The sequence below is a fragment of the Conger conger genome, chromosome 3 (genome assembly GCF_963514075.1).
Source record: "Conger conger chromosome 3, fConCon1.1, whole genome shotgun sequence".
NCBI classification, from domain to species: Eukaryota; Metazoa; Chordata; class Actinopteri; order Anguilliformes; family Congridae; genus Conger; species Conger conger.
In genome coordinates this window covers 6,293,881-6,307,601 of record NC_083762.1, presented here as the reverse complement: position 1 = coordinate 6,307,601, position 13,721 = coordinate 6,293,881, and the positions used below count along the sequence as shown (strand labels likewise).

General features: G+C 48.7%; 14 non-coding genes across 14 annotated transcripts; 5 read left to right on the top strand and 9 right to left on the bottom strand.

The window, feature by feature from the left end:
- Positions 1 to 73: 73 nt before the first annotated feature.
- Positions 74 to 145, bottom strand: trnag-ucc (transfer RNA glycine (anticodon UCC)). Its single transcript has one exon. It is a non-coding gene; the product is annotated as a tRNA-Gly (tRNA).
- A 524-nt stretch (positions 146 to 669) lies between these two features.
- trnag-ucc (transfer RNA glycine (anticodon UCC)) lies at positions 670 to 741 on the bottom strand. The gene has a single exon. It is a non-coding gene; the product is annotated as a tRNA-Gly (tRNA).
- Positions 742 to 967: 226 nt separating this feature from the next.
- trnag-ucc (transfer RNA glycine (anticodon UCC)) lies at positions 968 to 1,039 on the bottom strand. Its single transcript has one exon. It is a non-coding gene; the product is annotated as a tRNA-Gly (tRNA).
- A 524-nt stretch (positions 1,040 to 1,563) lies between these two features.
- trnag-ucc (transfer RNA glycine (anticodon UCC)) lies at positions 1,564 to 1,635 on the bottom strand. Its single transcript has one exon. It is a non-coding gene; the product is annotated as a tRNA-Gly (tRNA).
- A 524-nt stretch (positions 1,636 to 2,159) lies between these two features.
- trnag-ucc (transfer RNA glycine (anticodon UCC)) lies at positions 2,160 to 2,231 on the bottom strand. The gene has a single exon. It is a non-coding gene; the product is annotated as a tRNA-Gly (tRNA).
- A 226-nt stretch (positions 2,232 to 2,457) lies between these two features.
- Positions 2,458 to 2,529, bottom strand: trnag-ucc (transfer RNA glycine (anticodon UCC)). The gene has a single exon. It is a non-coding gene; the product is annotated as a tRNA-Gly (tRNA).
- A 300-nt stretch (positions 2,530 to 2,829) lies between these two features.
- trnam-cau (transfer RNA methionine (anticodon CAU)) lies at positions 2,830 to 2,902 on the top strand. The gene has a single exon. It is a non-coding gene; the product is annotated as a tRNA-Met (tRNA).
- A 1,218-nt stretch (positions 2,903 to 4,120) lies between these two features.
- On the bottom strand, positions 4,121 to 4,192 carry trnag-ucc (transfer RNA glycine (anticodon UCC)). Its single transcript has one exon. It is a non-coding gene; the product is annotated as a tRNA-Gly (tRNA).
- A 598-nt stretch (positions 4,193 to 4,790) lies between these two features.
- trnam-cau (transfer RNA methionine (anticodon CAU)) lies at positions 4,791 to 4,863 on the top strand. Its single transcript has one exon. It is a non-coding gene; the product is annotated as a tRNA-Met (tRNA).
- A 2,487-nt stretch (positions 4,864 to 7,350) lies between these two features.
- On the top strand, positions 7,351 to 7,423 carry trnam-cau (transfer RNA methionine (anticodon CAU)). The gene has a single exon. It is a non-coding gene; the product is annotated as a tRNA-Met (tRNA).
- A 1,518-nt stretch (positions 7,424 to 8,941) lies between these two features.
- Positions 8,942 to 9,013, bottom strand: trnag-ucc (transfer RNA glycine (anticodon UCC)). The gene has a single exon. It is a non-coding gene; the product is annotated as a tRNA-Gly (tRNA).
- A 1,195-nt stretch (positions 9,014 to 10,208) lies between these two features.
- On the top strand, positions 10,209 to 10,281 carry trnam-cau (transfer RNA methionine (anticodon CAU)). The gene has a single exon. It is a non-coding gene; the product is annotated as a tRNA-Met (tRNA).
- Positions 10,282 to 11,799: 1,518 nt separating this feature from the next.
- trnag-ucc (transfer RNA glycine (anticodon UCC)) lies at positions 11,800 to 11,871 on the bottom strand. The gene has a single exon. It is a non-coding gene; the product is annotated as a tRNA-Gly (tRNA).
- Positions 11,872 to 13,066: 1,195 nt separating this feature from the next.
- trnam-cau (transfer RNA methionine (anticodon CAU)) lies at positions 13,067 to 13,139 on the top strand. Its single transcript has one exon. It is a non-coding gene; the product is annotated as a tRNA-Met (tRNA).
- Positions 13,140 to 13,721: the final 582 nt, after the last annotated feature.

Here is a 13,721-nt window from a genome sequence, read left to right as displayed (position 1 = left end):
TTCGAACAACCAATGTCCCTGTCATGTACCTTAACCAGTAGAATACAGGCCACCCTTGCGAAAAGTACAGGAATGCGATGGCCGGGAATCGAACCCGGGTCAACTGCTTGGAAGGCAGCTATGCTCACCACTATACCACCATCGCCTCACACTGGCATTTGGCAGACGCTCTTATCCAGTGAGACGTACAGTTGATTAGACTAAGCAGGAGACAATCCTCCCCTGGAGAAATGCAGGGTTAAGGGCCTTGCTCAAGGGCCCAACGGCTGCGTGGATCTTATCGTGGCGACACCAGAGATTCGAACAACCAATGTCCCTGTCATGTACCTTAACCACTAGAATACAGGCCACCCTTGCGAAAATCACAGGAATGAGATGGCTGGGAATCGAACCCGGTTGAATTGCTTGGATGGCAGCTATGCTCACCACTATACCACCATCGCCCCACACTGGCATTTAGCAGACGCTCTTATCCAGAGAGACGTACAGTTGATTAGACTAAGCAGGAGACAATCCTCCCCTGGAGAAATGCAGGGTTAAGGGCCTTGCTCAAGGGCCCAACGGCTGCGTGGATCTTATCGTGGCTACACCAGAGATTCGAACAACCAATGTCCCTGTCAGGTACCTTAACCAGTAGAATACAGGCCAGCCTTGCGAAAAGTACAGGAATGCGATGGCCGGGAATCGAACCCGGGTCAACTGCTTGGAAGGCAGCTATGCTCACCACTATACCACCATCGCCCCACACTGGCATTTAGCAGACGCTCTTATCCAGAGAGACGTACAGTTGATTAGACTAAGCAGGAGACAATCCTCCCCTGGAGAAATGCAGGGTTAAGGGCCTTGCTCAAGGGCCCAACGGCTGCGTGGATCTTATCGTGGCTACACCAGAGATTCAAACAACCAATGTCCCTGTCATGTACCTTAACCACTAGAATACAGGCCACCCTTGCGAAAATTACAGGAATGCGATGGCCGGGAATCGAACCCGGGTCAACTGCTTGGAAGGCAGCTATGCTCACCACTATACCACCATCGCCTCACACTGGCATTTGGCAGACGCTCTTATCCAGTGAGACGTACAGTTGATTAGACTAAGCAGGAGACAATCCTCCCCTGGAGAAATGCAGGGTTAAGGGCCTTGCTCAAGGGCCCAACGGCTGCGTGGATCTTATCGTGGCGACACCAGAGATTCGAACAACCAATGTCCCTGTCATGTACCTTAACCACTAGAATACAGGCCACCCTTGCGAAAATCACAGGAATGAGATGGCTGGGAATCGAACCCGGTTGAATTGCTTGGAAGGCAGCTATGCTCACCACTATACCACCATCGCCCCACACTGGCATTTAGCAGACGCTCTTATCCAGAGAGACGTACAGTTGATTAGACTAAGCAGGAGACAATCCTCCCCTGGAGAAATGCAGGGTTAAGGGCATTGCTCAAGGGCCCAACAGCTGCGTGGATCTTATCGTGGCTACACCAGAGATTCGAACAACCAATGTCCCTGTCAGGTACCTTAACCAGTAGAATACAGGCCAGCCTTGCGAAAAGTACAGGAATGCGATGGCCGGGAATCGAACCCGGGTCAACTGCTTGGAAGGCAGCTATGCTCACCACTATACCACCATCGCCCCACACTGGCATTTGGCAGACGCTCTTATCCAGTGAGACGTACAGTTGATTAGACTAAGCAGGAGACAATCCTCCCCTGGAGAAATGCAGGGTTAAGGGCATTGCTCAAGGGCCCAACGGCTGCGTGGATCTTATCGTGGCGACACCAGAGATTCGAACAACCAATGTCCCTGTCATGTACCTTAACCACTAGAATACAGGCCACCCTTGCGAAAATCACAGGAATGAGATGGCTGGGAATCGAACCCGGTTCAATTGCTTGGAAGGCAGCTATGCTCACCACTATACCACCATCGCCCCACACTGGCATTTAGCAGACGCTCTTATCCAGAGAGACGTACAGTTGATTAGACTAAGCAGGAGACAATCCTCCCCTGGAGAAATGCAGGGTTAAGGGCCTTGCTCAAGGGCCCAACGGCTGCGTGGATCTTATCGTGGCTACACCAGAGATTCAAACAACCAATGTCCGTGTCATGTACCTTAACCACTAGAATACAGGCCACCCTTGCGAAAATTACAGGAATGCGATGGCCGGGAATCGAACCCGGGTCAACTGCTTGGAAGGCAGCTATGCTCACCACTATACCACCATCGCCCCACACTGGCATTTAGCAGACGCTCGTATCCAGAGAGACGTACAGTTGATTAGACTAAGCAGGAGACAACCCTCCCCTGGAGAAATGCAGGGTTAAGGGCCTTGCTCAAGGGCCCAACGGCTGCGTGGATCTTATCGTGGCTACACCAGAGATTCAAACAAGCAATGTCCCTGTCATGTACCTTAACCACTAGAATACAGGCCACCCTTGCGAAAATTACAGGAATGCGATGGCCGGGAATCGAACCCGGGTCAACTGCTTGGAAGGCAGCTATGCTCACCACTATACCACCATCGCCCTGTTTTTCAGCTACACCAGCATGTATACTTCAAAACGGACCAGATGCAGTAACATTTCAAAACAGAAATGACCTGGGTAAGGATCAAACTCACGACCTTCAGACCATGAGACTGTTGCCTATTGCTGCAGCTTGCAGAGTAGGACAAAGATACAACAATATTAAATGAAATCAAATACAATAATAAAGCAAAATTTGTCTCCTTTGCTGGGTGAAACATGTGACACTGTTAGCTCCTGCTGCCAGTGGTTAAGTATGTAGGTGACGTTTGACGGGCACTGTGGTCTTCCCGGTTACTGGCCTCGTTAGCGCAGTAGGCAGCGCGTCAGTCTCATAATCTGAAGGTCGTGAGTTAGATCCTCACATGGGGCATTGGTTTTCATTTACCTGGTCTGGTGGACATGTACAGTACTCGGTTAATGCCTCGCACTGGGCATGGGCCCTGTTTCATACACGTCGCTAACTCGGTTAGCCCGATTCGATTGTTGACGTTTTGGGATAAAGACAGGATGTTCGGCTTCATGAAGGGATTCCACAATATAGACGGGCTACACGGTCTGCTGGTTTTCGTTGTTACTCTGCACATAATTAAAAAACATTTTCTTCTTGCTTGGAGAGGTTTTCGGACCCCTAGATATTTTAAGACCCTATGCTGTTGAAAACATTTTCATTCCCACTTGGAAATGATGTAGAATTGAGTTTCATGAGTCAAAACAACGAAAATGACTTACCGCAATGCACAGTAGTTCTGTCCATATCTCAGATTTTTTCACCTACTTTGTTTCGTATGTGTAGCACTTTATTTATGCCTAAATTATGATAATAAACAACATCCATTTGGTATTGTAAATGGTACTTTTTTCAAGTTTCTGTGAGGCTCATGCCTGGAGTTGTAAAGCCTAGAACACTGCAAAAAGGGTGAGGGTTGCGCGAAGGGGTTAAAACACTGGGATTGCAAATGAGGTTGGAAGGAAAGCCAGCATACGCAGGGGGGCCCAGGACTGAGTTTGGGAACCACTGCTCTGACAGAAGGACACGGATAAAACATGGTTCAACAGGTTAAAACGTGTTTCTGCCCGGTTTCGAACCGAGGACCTTTCGCGTGTTAGGCGAACGTGATAACCACTACACTACAGAAACCTCGACACCCTTGCACATTCAGCCTGCCCAAATCGTTAGGGTCAGATGACTGGGTCAGAGCATATCTGATGCTGCCAGTGGTCAGGCATGTAGGGGACGTTTGCCCGACACTGTGAGCGCCTAGGTTACGGGCCTCGTCAGTGCAGTAGGCAGCGCGTCAGTCTCATAATCTGAAGGTTGTGAGTTTGATCGTCACACAGGGCATTACGTTTTTGTTTACCATTACGTTACTGGCATTTGGCAGACGCTCTTACCCAGAGAGACGTACAGTTGATTAGACTAAGCAGGAGACAATCCTCCCCTGGAGAAATGCAGGGTTAAGGGCCTTGCTCAAGGGCCCAACGGCTGCGTGGATCTTATCGTGGCTACACCAGAGATTCAAACAACCAATGTCCCTGTCATGTACCTTAACCACTAGAATACAGGCCACCCTTGCGAAAATTACAGGAATGCGATGGCCGGGAATCGAACCCGGGTCAACTGCTTGGAAGGCAGCTATGCTCACCACTATACCACCATCGCCCCACACTGGCATTTAGCAGACGCTCTTATCCAGAGAGACGTACAGTTGATTAGACTAAGCAGGAGACAATCCTCCCCTGAAGAAATGCAGGGTTAAGGGCCTTGCTCAAGGGCCCAACGGCTGCGTGGATCTTATCGTGGCTACACCAGAGATTCGAACAACCAATGTCCCTGTCAGGTACCGTAACCAGTAGAATACAGGCCGCCCTTGCGAAAATTACAGGAATGCGATGGCCGGGAATCGAACCCGGGTCAACTGCTTGGAAGGCAGCTATGCTCACCACGATACCACCATCGCCCTGTATTTCAGCTACACCAGCATGTATACTTCAAAACGGACCAGATGCAGTAACATTTCAAAACAGAAATGACCTGGGTAAGGATCAAACTCACGACCTTCAGACCATGAGACGGTTGCCTATTGCTGCAGCTTGCAGAGTAGGACAAAGATACAACAATATTAAATGAAATCAAATACAATAATAAAGCAAAATTTGTCTCCTTTGCTGGGTGAAACATGTGACACTGTTAGCTCCTGCTGCCAGTGGTTAAGTATGTAGGTGACGTTTGACGGGCACTGTGGTCCTCCTGGTTACTGGCCTCGTTAGCGCAGTAGGCAGCGCGTCAGTCTCATAATCTGAAGGTCGTGAGTTCGATCCTCACATGGGGCATTGGTTTTCATTTACCTGGTCTGGTGGACATGTACAGTACTCGGTTAATGCCTCGCACTGGGCATGGGCCCTGTTTCATACACGTCGCTAACTCGGTTAGCCCGATTCGATTGTTGACGTTTTGGGATAAAGACAGGATGTTGGGCTTCATGAAGGGATTCCACAATATAGACGGGCTACACGGTCTGCTGGTTTTCGTTGTTACTCAGCACATAATTAAAAAACATTTTCTTCTTGCTTGGAGAGGTTTTCGGACCCCTAGATATTTTAAGACCCTATGCTGTTGAAAACATTTTCATTCCCACTTGGAAATGACGTAGAATTGAGTTTCATGAGTCAAAACAACGAAAATGACTTACCGCAATGCACAGTAGTTCTGTCCATATCTCAGATTTTTTCACCTACTTTGTTTCGTATGTGTAGCACTTTATTTATGCCTAAATTATGATAATAAACAACATCCATTTGGTATTGTAAATGGTACTTTTTTCAAGTTTCTGTGAGGCTCATCCCTGGAGTTGTAAAGCCTAGAACACTGCAAAAAGGGTGAGGGTTGCGCGAAGGGGTTAAAACACTGGGATTGCAAATGAGGTTGGAAGGAAAGCCAGCATACGCAGGGGGGCCCAGGACTGAGTTTGGGAACCACTGCTCTGACAGATGGACACGGATAAAACATGGTTCAACAGGTTAAAACGTGTTTCTGCCCGGTTTCAGGCAGAGGACCTTTCGCGTGTTAGGCTAACGTGACAACCACTACACTACAGAAACCTTGACACACCCCTGCACATTCAGCCTGCCCAAATCGTTAGGGTCAGATGACTGGGTCAGAGCATATCTGATGCTGCCAGTGGTCAGGCATGTAGGGGACGTTTGCCCGACACTGTGAGCGCCTAGGTTACGGGCCTCGTCAGTGCAGTAGGCAGCGCGTCAATCTCATAATCTGAAGGTTGTGAGTTTGATAGTCACACAGGGCATTACGTTTTTGTTTACCATTACGTTACTGGCATTGGGCAGACGCTCTTACCCAGAGAGACGTACAGTTGATTAGACTAAGCAGGAGACAATCCTCCCCTGGGGAAATGCAGGGTTAAGGGCCTTGCTCAAGGGCCCAACGGCTGTGTGGATCTTATCGTGGCTACACCAGAGATTCGAACAACCAATGTCCCTGTCATGTACCTTAACCACTAGAATACAGGCCACCCGTGCGAAAATAACAGGAATGCGATGGCCGGGAATCGAACGCGGGTCAACTGCTTGGAAGGCAGCTATGCTCACCACTATACCACCATCGCCCCACACCGGCATTTGGCAGACGCTCTTATCCAGTGAGACGTACAGTTGATTAGACTAAGCAGGAGACAATCCTCCCATGGAGAAATGCAGGGTTAAGGGCCTTGCTCAAGGGCCCAATGGCTGCGTGGATCTTACCGTGGCTACACCAGAGATTCGAACAACCAATGTCCCTGTCATGTACCTTAACCACTAGAATACAGGCCACCCGTGCGAAAATAACAGGAATGCGATGGCCGGGAATCGAACCCGGGTCAACTGCTTGGAAGGCAGCTTTGCTCACCACTATACCACCATCGCCTCACACTGGCGTTTGGCAGACGCTCTTATCCAGAGAGACGTACAGTTGATTAGACTAAGCAGGAGACAATCCACCCCTGGAGAAATGCAGGGTTAAGGGCCTTGCTCAAGGGCCCAACGGCTGCGTGGATCTTATCGTGGCTACACCAGAGATTCGAACAACCAATGTCCCTGTCAGGTACCTTAACCAGTAGAATACAGGCCACCCTTGCGAAAAGTACAGGAATGCGATGGCCGGGAATCGAACCCGGGTCAACTGCTTGGAAGGCAGCTATGCTCTCCACTATACCACCATCGCCTCACACTGGCATTTGGCAGACGCTCTTATCCAGTGAGACGTACAGTTGATTAGACTAAGCAGGAGACAATCCTCCCCTGGAGAAATGCAGGGTTAAGGGCCTTGCCCAAGGGCCCAACGGCTGCGTGGATCTTATCGTGGCTACACCAGAGATTCGAACAACCAATGTCCCTGTCATGTACCTTAACCAGTAGAATACAGGCCACCCTTGCGAAAAGTACAGGAATGCGATGGCTGGGAATCGAACCCGGGTCAACTGCTTGGAAGGCAGCTATGCTCAACACTATACCACCATCACCTAGTTTTTCTGCTGCACTAGCATGTACACTTCAAAACGGACCAGATGCAGTAACATTTCAAAAACAGAAATGACCTGGGTAAGGATCAAACTCACGACCTTCAGACCATGAGACTGTTGCCTATTGCTGCAGCTTGCAGAGTAGGACAAAGATACAACAATATTAAATGAAATCAAATACAATAATAAAGCAAAATTTGTCTCCTTTGCTGGGTGAAACATGTGACACTGTTAGCTCCTGCTGCCAGTGGTTAAGTATGTAGGTGACGTTTGACGGGCACTGTGGTCCTCCTGGTTACTGGCCTCGTTAGCGCAGTAGGCAGCGCGTCAGTCTCATAATCTGAAGGTCGTGAGTTCGATCCTCACATGGGGCATTGGTTTTCATTTACCTGGTCTGGTGGACATGTACAGTACTCGGTTAATGCCTCGCACTGGGCATGGGCCCTGTTTCATACACGTCGCTAACTCAGTTAGCCCGATTCGATTGTTGACGTTTTGGGATAAAGACAGGATGTTGGGCTTCATGAAGGGATTCCACAATATAGACGGGCTACACGGTCTGCTGGTTTTCGTTGTTACTCTGCACATAATTAAAAAACATTTTCTTCTTGCTTGGAGAGGTTTTCGGACCCCTAGATATTTTAAGACCCTATGCTGTTGAAAACATTTTCATTCCCACTTGGAAATGACGTAGAATCGAGTTTCATGAGTCAAAACAAAGAAAATGACTTACCGCAATGCAGAGTAGTTCTGTCCATATCTCAGATTTTTTCACCTACTTTGTTTCGTATGTGTAGCACTTTATTTATGCCTAAATTATGATAATAAACAACATCCATTTGGTATTGTAAATGGTACTTTTTTCAAGTTTCTGTGAGGCTCATCCCTGGAGTTGTAAAGCCTAGAACACTGCAAAAAGGGTGAGGGTTGCGCGAAGGGGTTAAAACACTGGGATTGCAAATGAGGTTGGAAGGAAAGCCAGCATACGCAGGGGGGCCCAGGACTGAGTTTGGGAACCACTGCTCTGACAGATGGACACGGATAAAACATGGTTCAACAGGTTAAAACGCGTTTCTGCCCGGTTTCAGGCAGAGGACCTTTCGCGTGTTAGGCTAACGTGACAACCACTACACTACAGAAACCTTGACACACCCCTGCACATTCAGCCTGCCCAAATCGTTAGGGTCAGATGACTGGGTCAGAGCATATCTGATGCTGCCAGTGGTCAGGCATGTAGGGGACGTTTGCCCAACACTGTGAGCGCCTAGGTTACGGGCCTCGTCAGTGCAGTAGGCAGCGCGTCAATCTCATAATCTGAAGGTTGTGAGTTTGATGGTCACACAGGGCATTACGTTTTTGTTTACCATTACGTTACTGGCATTTGGCAGACGCTCTTACCCAGAGAGACGTACAGTTGATTAGACTAAGCAAGAGACAATCCTCCCCTGGAGAAATGCAGGGTTAAGGGCCTTGCTCAAGGGCCCAACGGCTGCGTGGATCTTTTCGTGGCTACACCAGAGATTCGAACAACCAATGTCCCTGTCATGTACCTTAACCAGTAGAATACAGGCCACCCTTGCGAAAAGTAGAGGAATGCGATGGCCGGGAATCGAACCCGGATCAACTGCTTGGAAGGCAGCTATGCTCACCACTATACCACCATCGCCTCACACTGGCATTTGGCAGACGCTCTTATCCAGTGGGACGTACAGTTGATTAGACTAAGCAGGAGACAATCCTCCCCTGGAGAAATGCAGGGTTAAGGGCCTTGCTCAAGGGCCCAACGGCGGCGTGGATCTTATCATGGCTACACCAGAGATTCGAACAACCAATGTCCCTGTCATGTACCTTAACCAGTAGAATACAGGCCACCCTTGCGAAAATCACAGGAATGCGATGGCCGGGAATCGAACCCGGGTCAACTGCTTGGAAGGCAGCTATGCTCACCACTATACCACCATCGCCCCACACTGGCATTTAGCAGACGCTCTTATCCAGTGAGAGGTACAGATGATTAGACTAAGCAGGAGACAATCCTCCCCTGGAGAAATGGCGGGTTAAGGGCCTTGCTCAAGGGCCCAAGGGCTGCGTGGATCTTATCGTGGCTACACCAGAGATTCGAACAACCAATGTCCCTGTCATGTACCTTAACCACGAGAATACAGGCCACCCTTGCGAAAATCACAGGAATGCGATGGTCGGGAATCGAACCCGGGTCAACTGCTTGGAAGGCAGCTATGCTCACCACTATACCACCATCGCCCCACACCGGCATTTGGCAGACGCTCTTATCCAGTGAGACGTACAGTTGATTAGACTAAGCAGGAGACAATCCTCCCATGGAGAAATGCAGGGTTAAGGGCCTTGCTCAAGGGCCCAATGGCTGCGTGGATCTTACCGTGGCTACACCAGAGATTCGAACAACCAATGTCCCTGTCATGTACCTTAACCACTAGAATACAGGCCACCCGTGCGAAAATTACAGGAATGCGATGGCCGGGAATCGAACCCGGGTCAACTGCTTGGAAGGCAGCTATGCTCTCCACTATACCACCATCGCCTCACACTGGCATTTGGCAGACGCTCTTATCCAGTGAGACGTACAGTTGATTAGACTAAGCAGGAGACAATCCTCCCCTGGAGAAATGCAGGGTTAAGGGCCTTGCTCAAGGGCCCAACGGCTGCGTGGATCTTATCGTGGCTACACCAGAGATTCGAACAACCAATGTCCCTGTCATGTACCTTAACCAGTAGAATACAGGCCACCCTTGCGAAAAGTACAGGAATGCGATGGCCGGGAATCGAACCCGGGTCAACTGCTTGGAAGGCAGCTATGCTCAACACTATACCACCATCACCTAGTTTTTCTGCTGCACTAGCATGTACACTTCAAAACGGACCAGATGCAGTAACATTTCAAAAACAGAAATGACCTGGGTAAGGATCAAACTCACGACCTTCAGACCATGAGACTGTTGCCTATTGCTGCAGCTTGCAGAGTAGGACAAAGATACAACAATATTAAATGAAATCAAATACAATAATAAAGCAAAATTTGTCTCCTTTGCTGGGTGAAACATGTGACACTGTTAGCTCCTGCTGCCAGTGGTTAAGTATGTAGGTGACGTTTGACGGGCACTGTGGTCCTCCTGGTTACTGGCCTCGTTAGCGCAGTAGGCAGCGCGTCAGTCTCATAATCTGAAGGTCGTGAGTTCGATCCTCACATGGGGCATTGGTTTTCATTTACCTGGTCTGGTGGACATGTACAGTACTCGGTTAATGCCTCGCACTGGGCATGGGCCCTGTTTCATACACGTCGCTAACTCAGTTAGCCCGATTCGATTGTTGACGTTTTGGGATAAAGACAGGATGTTGGGCTTCATGAAGGGATTCCACAATATAGACGGGCTACACGGTCTGCTGGTTTTCGTTGTTACTCTGCACATAATTAAAAAACATTTTCTTCTTGCTTGGAGAGGTTTTCGGACCCCTAGATATTTTAAGACCCTATGCTGTTGAAAACATTTTCATTCCCACTTGGAAATGACGTAGAATCGAGTTTCATGAGTCAAAACAAAGAAAATGACTTACCGCAATGCAGAGTAGTTCTGTCCATATCTCAGATTTTTTCACCTACTTTGTTTCGTATGTGTAGCACTTTATTTATGCCTAAATTATGATAATAAACAACATCCATTTGGTATTGTAAATGGTACTTTTTTCAAGTTTCTGTGAGGCTCATCCCTGGAGTTGTAAAGCCTAGAACACTGCAAAAAGGGTGAGGGTTGCGCGAAGGGGTTAAAACACTGGGATTGCAAATGAGGTTGGAAGGAAAGCCAGCATACGCAGGGGGGCCCAGGACTGAGTTTGGGAACCACTGCTCTGACAGATGGACACGGATAAAACATGGTTCAACAGGTTAAAACGCGTTTCTGCCCGGTTTCAGGCAGAGGACCTTTCGCGTGTTAGGCTAACGTGACAACCACTACACTACAGAAACCTTGACACACCCCTGCACATTCAGCCTGCCCAAATCGTTAGGGTCAGATGACTGGGTCAGAGCATATCTGATGCTGCCAGTGGTCAGGCATGTAGGGGACGTTTGCCCAACACTGTGAGCGCCTAGGTTACGGGCCTCGTCAGTGCAGTAGGCAGCGCGTCAATCTCATAATCTGAAGGTTGTGAGTTTGATGGTCACACAGGGCATTACGTTTTTGTTTACCATTACGTTACTGGCATTTGGCAGACGCTCTTACCCAGAGAGACGTACAGTTGATTAGACTAAGCAAGAGACAATCCTCCCCTGGAGAAATGCAGGGTTAAGGGCCTTGCTCAAGGGCCCAACGGCTGCGTGGATCTTTTCGTGGCTACACCAGAGATTCGAACAACCAATGTCCCTGTCATGTACCTTAACCAGTAGAATACAGGCCACCCTTGCGAAAAGTAGAGGAATGCGATGGCCGGGAATCGAACCCGGATCAACTGCTTGGAAGGCAGCTATGCTCACCACTATACCACCATCGCCTCACACTGGCATTTGGCAGACGCTCTTATCCAGTGGGACGTACAGTTGATTAGACTAAGCAGGAGACAATCCTCCCCTGGAGAAATGCAGGGTTAAGGGCCTTGCTCAAGGGCCCAACGGCGGCGTGGATCTTATCATGGCTACACCAGAGATTCGAACAACCAATGTCCCTGTCATGTACCTTAACCAGTAGAATACAGGCCACCCTTGCGAAAATCACAGGAATGCGATGGCCGGGAATCGAACCCGGGTCAACTGCTTGGAAGGCAGCTATGCTCACCACTATACCACCATCGCCCCACACTGGCATTTAGCAGACGCTCTTATCCAGTGAGAGGTACAGATGATTAGACTAAGCAGGAGACAATCCTCCCCTGGAGAAATGGCGGGTTAAGGGCCTTGCTCAAGGGCCCAAGGGCTGCGTGGATCTTATCGTGGCTACACCAGAGATTCGAACAACCAATGTCCCTGTCATGTACCTTAACCACGAGAATACAGGCCACCCTTGCGAAAATCACAGGAATGCGATGGTCGGGAATCGAACCCGGGTCAACTGCTTGGAAGGCAGCTATGCTCACCACTATACCACCATCGCCCCACACCGGCATTTGGCAGACGCTCTTATCCAGTGAGACGTACAGTTGATTAGACTAAGCAGGAGACAATCCTCCCATGGAGAAATGCAGGGTTAAGGGCCTTGCTCAAGGGCCCAATGGCTGCGTGGATCTTACCGTGGCTACACCAGAGATTCGAACAACCAATGTCCCTGTCATGTACCTTAACCACTAGAATACAGGCCACCCGTGCGAAAATTACAGGAATGCGATGGCCGGGAATCGAACCCGGGTCAACTGCTTGGAAGGCAGCTATGCTCTCCACTATACCACCATCGCCTCACACTGGCATTTGGCAGACGCTCTTATCCAGTGAGACGTACAGTTGATTAGACTAAGCAGGAGACAATCCTCCCCTGGAGAAATGCAGGGTTAAGGGCCTTGCTCAAGGGCCCAACGGCTGCGTGGATCTTATCGTGGCTACACCAGAGATTCGAACAACCAATGTCCCTGTCATGTACCTTAACCAGTAGAATACAGGCCACCCTTGCGAAAAGTACAGGAATGCGATGGCCGGGAATCGAACCCGGGTCAACTGCTTGGAAGGCAGCTATGCTCAACACTATACCACCATCACCTAGTTTTTCTGCTGCACTAGCATGTACACTTCAAAACGGACCAGATGCAGTAACATTTCAAAAACAGAAATGACCTGGGTAAGGATCAAACTCACGACCTTCAGACCATGAGACTGTTGCCTATTGCTGCAGCTTGCAGAGTAGGACAAAGATACAACAAAATTAAATGAAATCAAATACAATAATAAAGCAAAATTTGTCTCCTTTGCTGGGTGAAACATGTGACACTGTTAGCTCCTGCTGCCAGTGGTTAAGTATGTAGGTGACGTTTGACGGGCACTGTGGTCCTCCTGGTTACTGGCCTTGTTAGCGCAGTAGGCAGCGCGTCAGTCTCATAATCTGAAGGTCGTGAGTTCGATCCTCACATGGGGCATTGGTTTTCATTTACCTGGTCTGGTGGACATGTACAGTACTCGGTTAATGCCTCGCACTGGGCATGGGCCCTGTTTCATACACGTCGCTAACTCAGTTAGCCCGATTCGATTGTTGACGTTTTGGGATAAAGACAGGATGTTGGGCTTCATGAAGGGATTCCACAATATAGACGGTCTACACGGTCTGCTGGTTTTCGTTGTTACTCTGCACATAATTAAAAAACATTTTCTTCTTGCTTGGAGAGGTTTTCGGACCCCTAGATATTTTAAGACCCTATGCTGTTGAAAACATTTTCATTCCCACTTGGAAATGACGTAGAATCGAGTTTCATGAGTCAAAACCAAGAAAATGACTTACCGCAATGCAGAGTAGTTCTGTCCATATCTCAGATTTTTTCACCTACTTTGTTTCGTATGTGTAGCACTTTTTTTATGCCTAAATTATGATAATAAACAACATCCATTTGGTATTGTAAATGGTACTTTTTTCAAGTTTCTGTGAGGCTCATCCCTGGAGTTGTAAAGCCTAGAACACTGCAAAAAGGGTGAGGGTTGCGCGAAGGGGTTAAAACACTGGGATT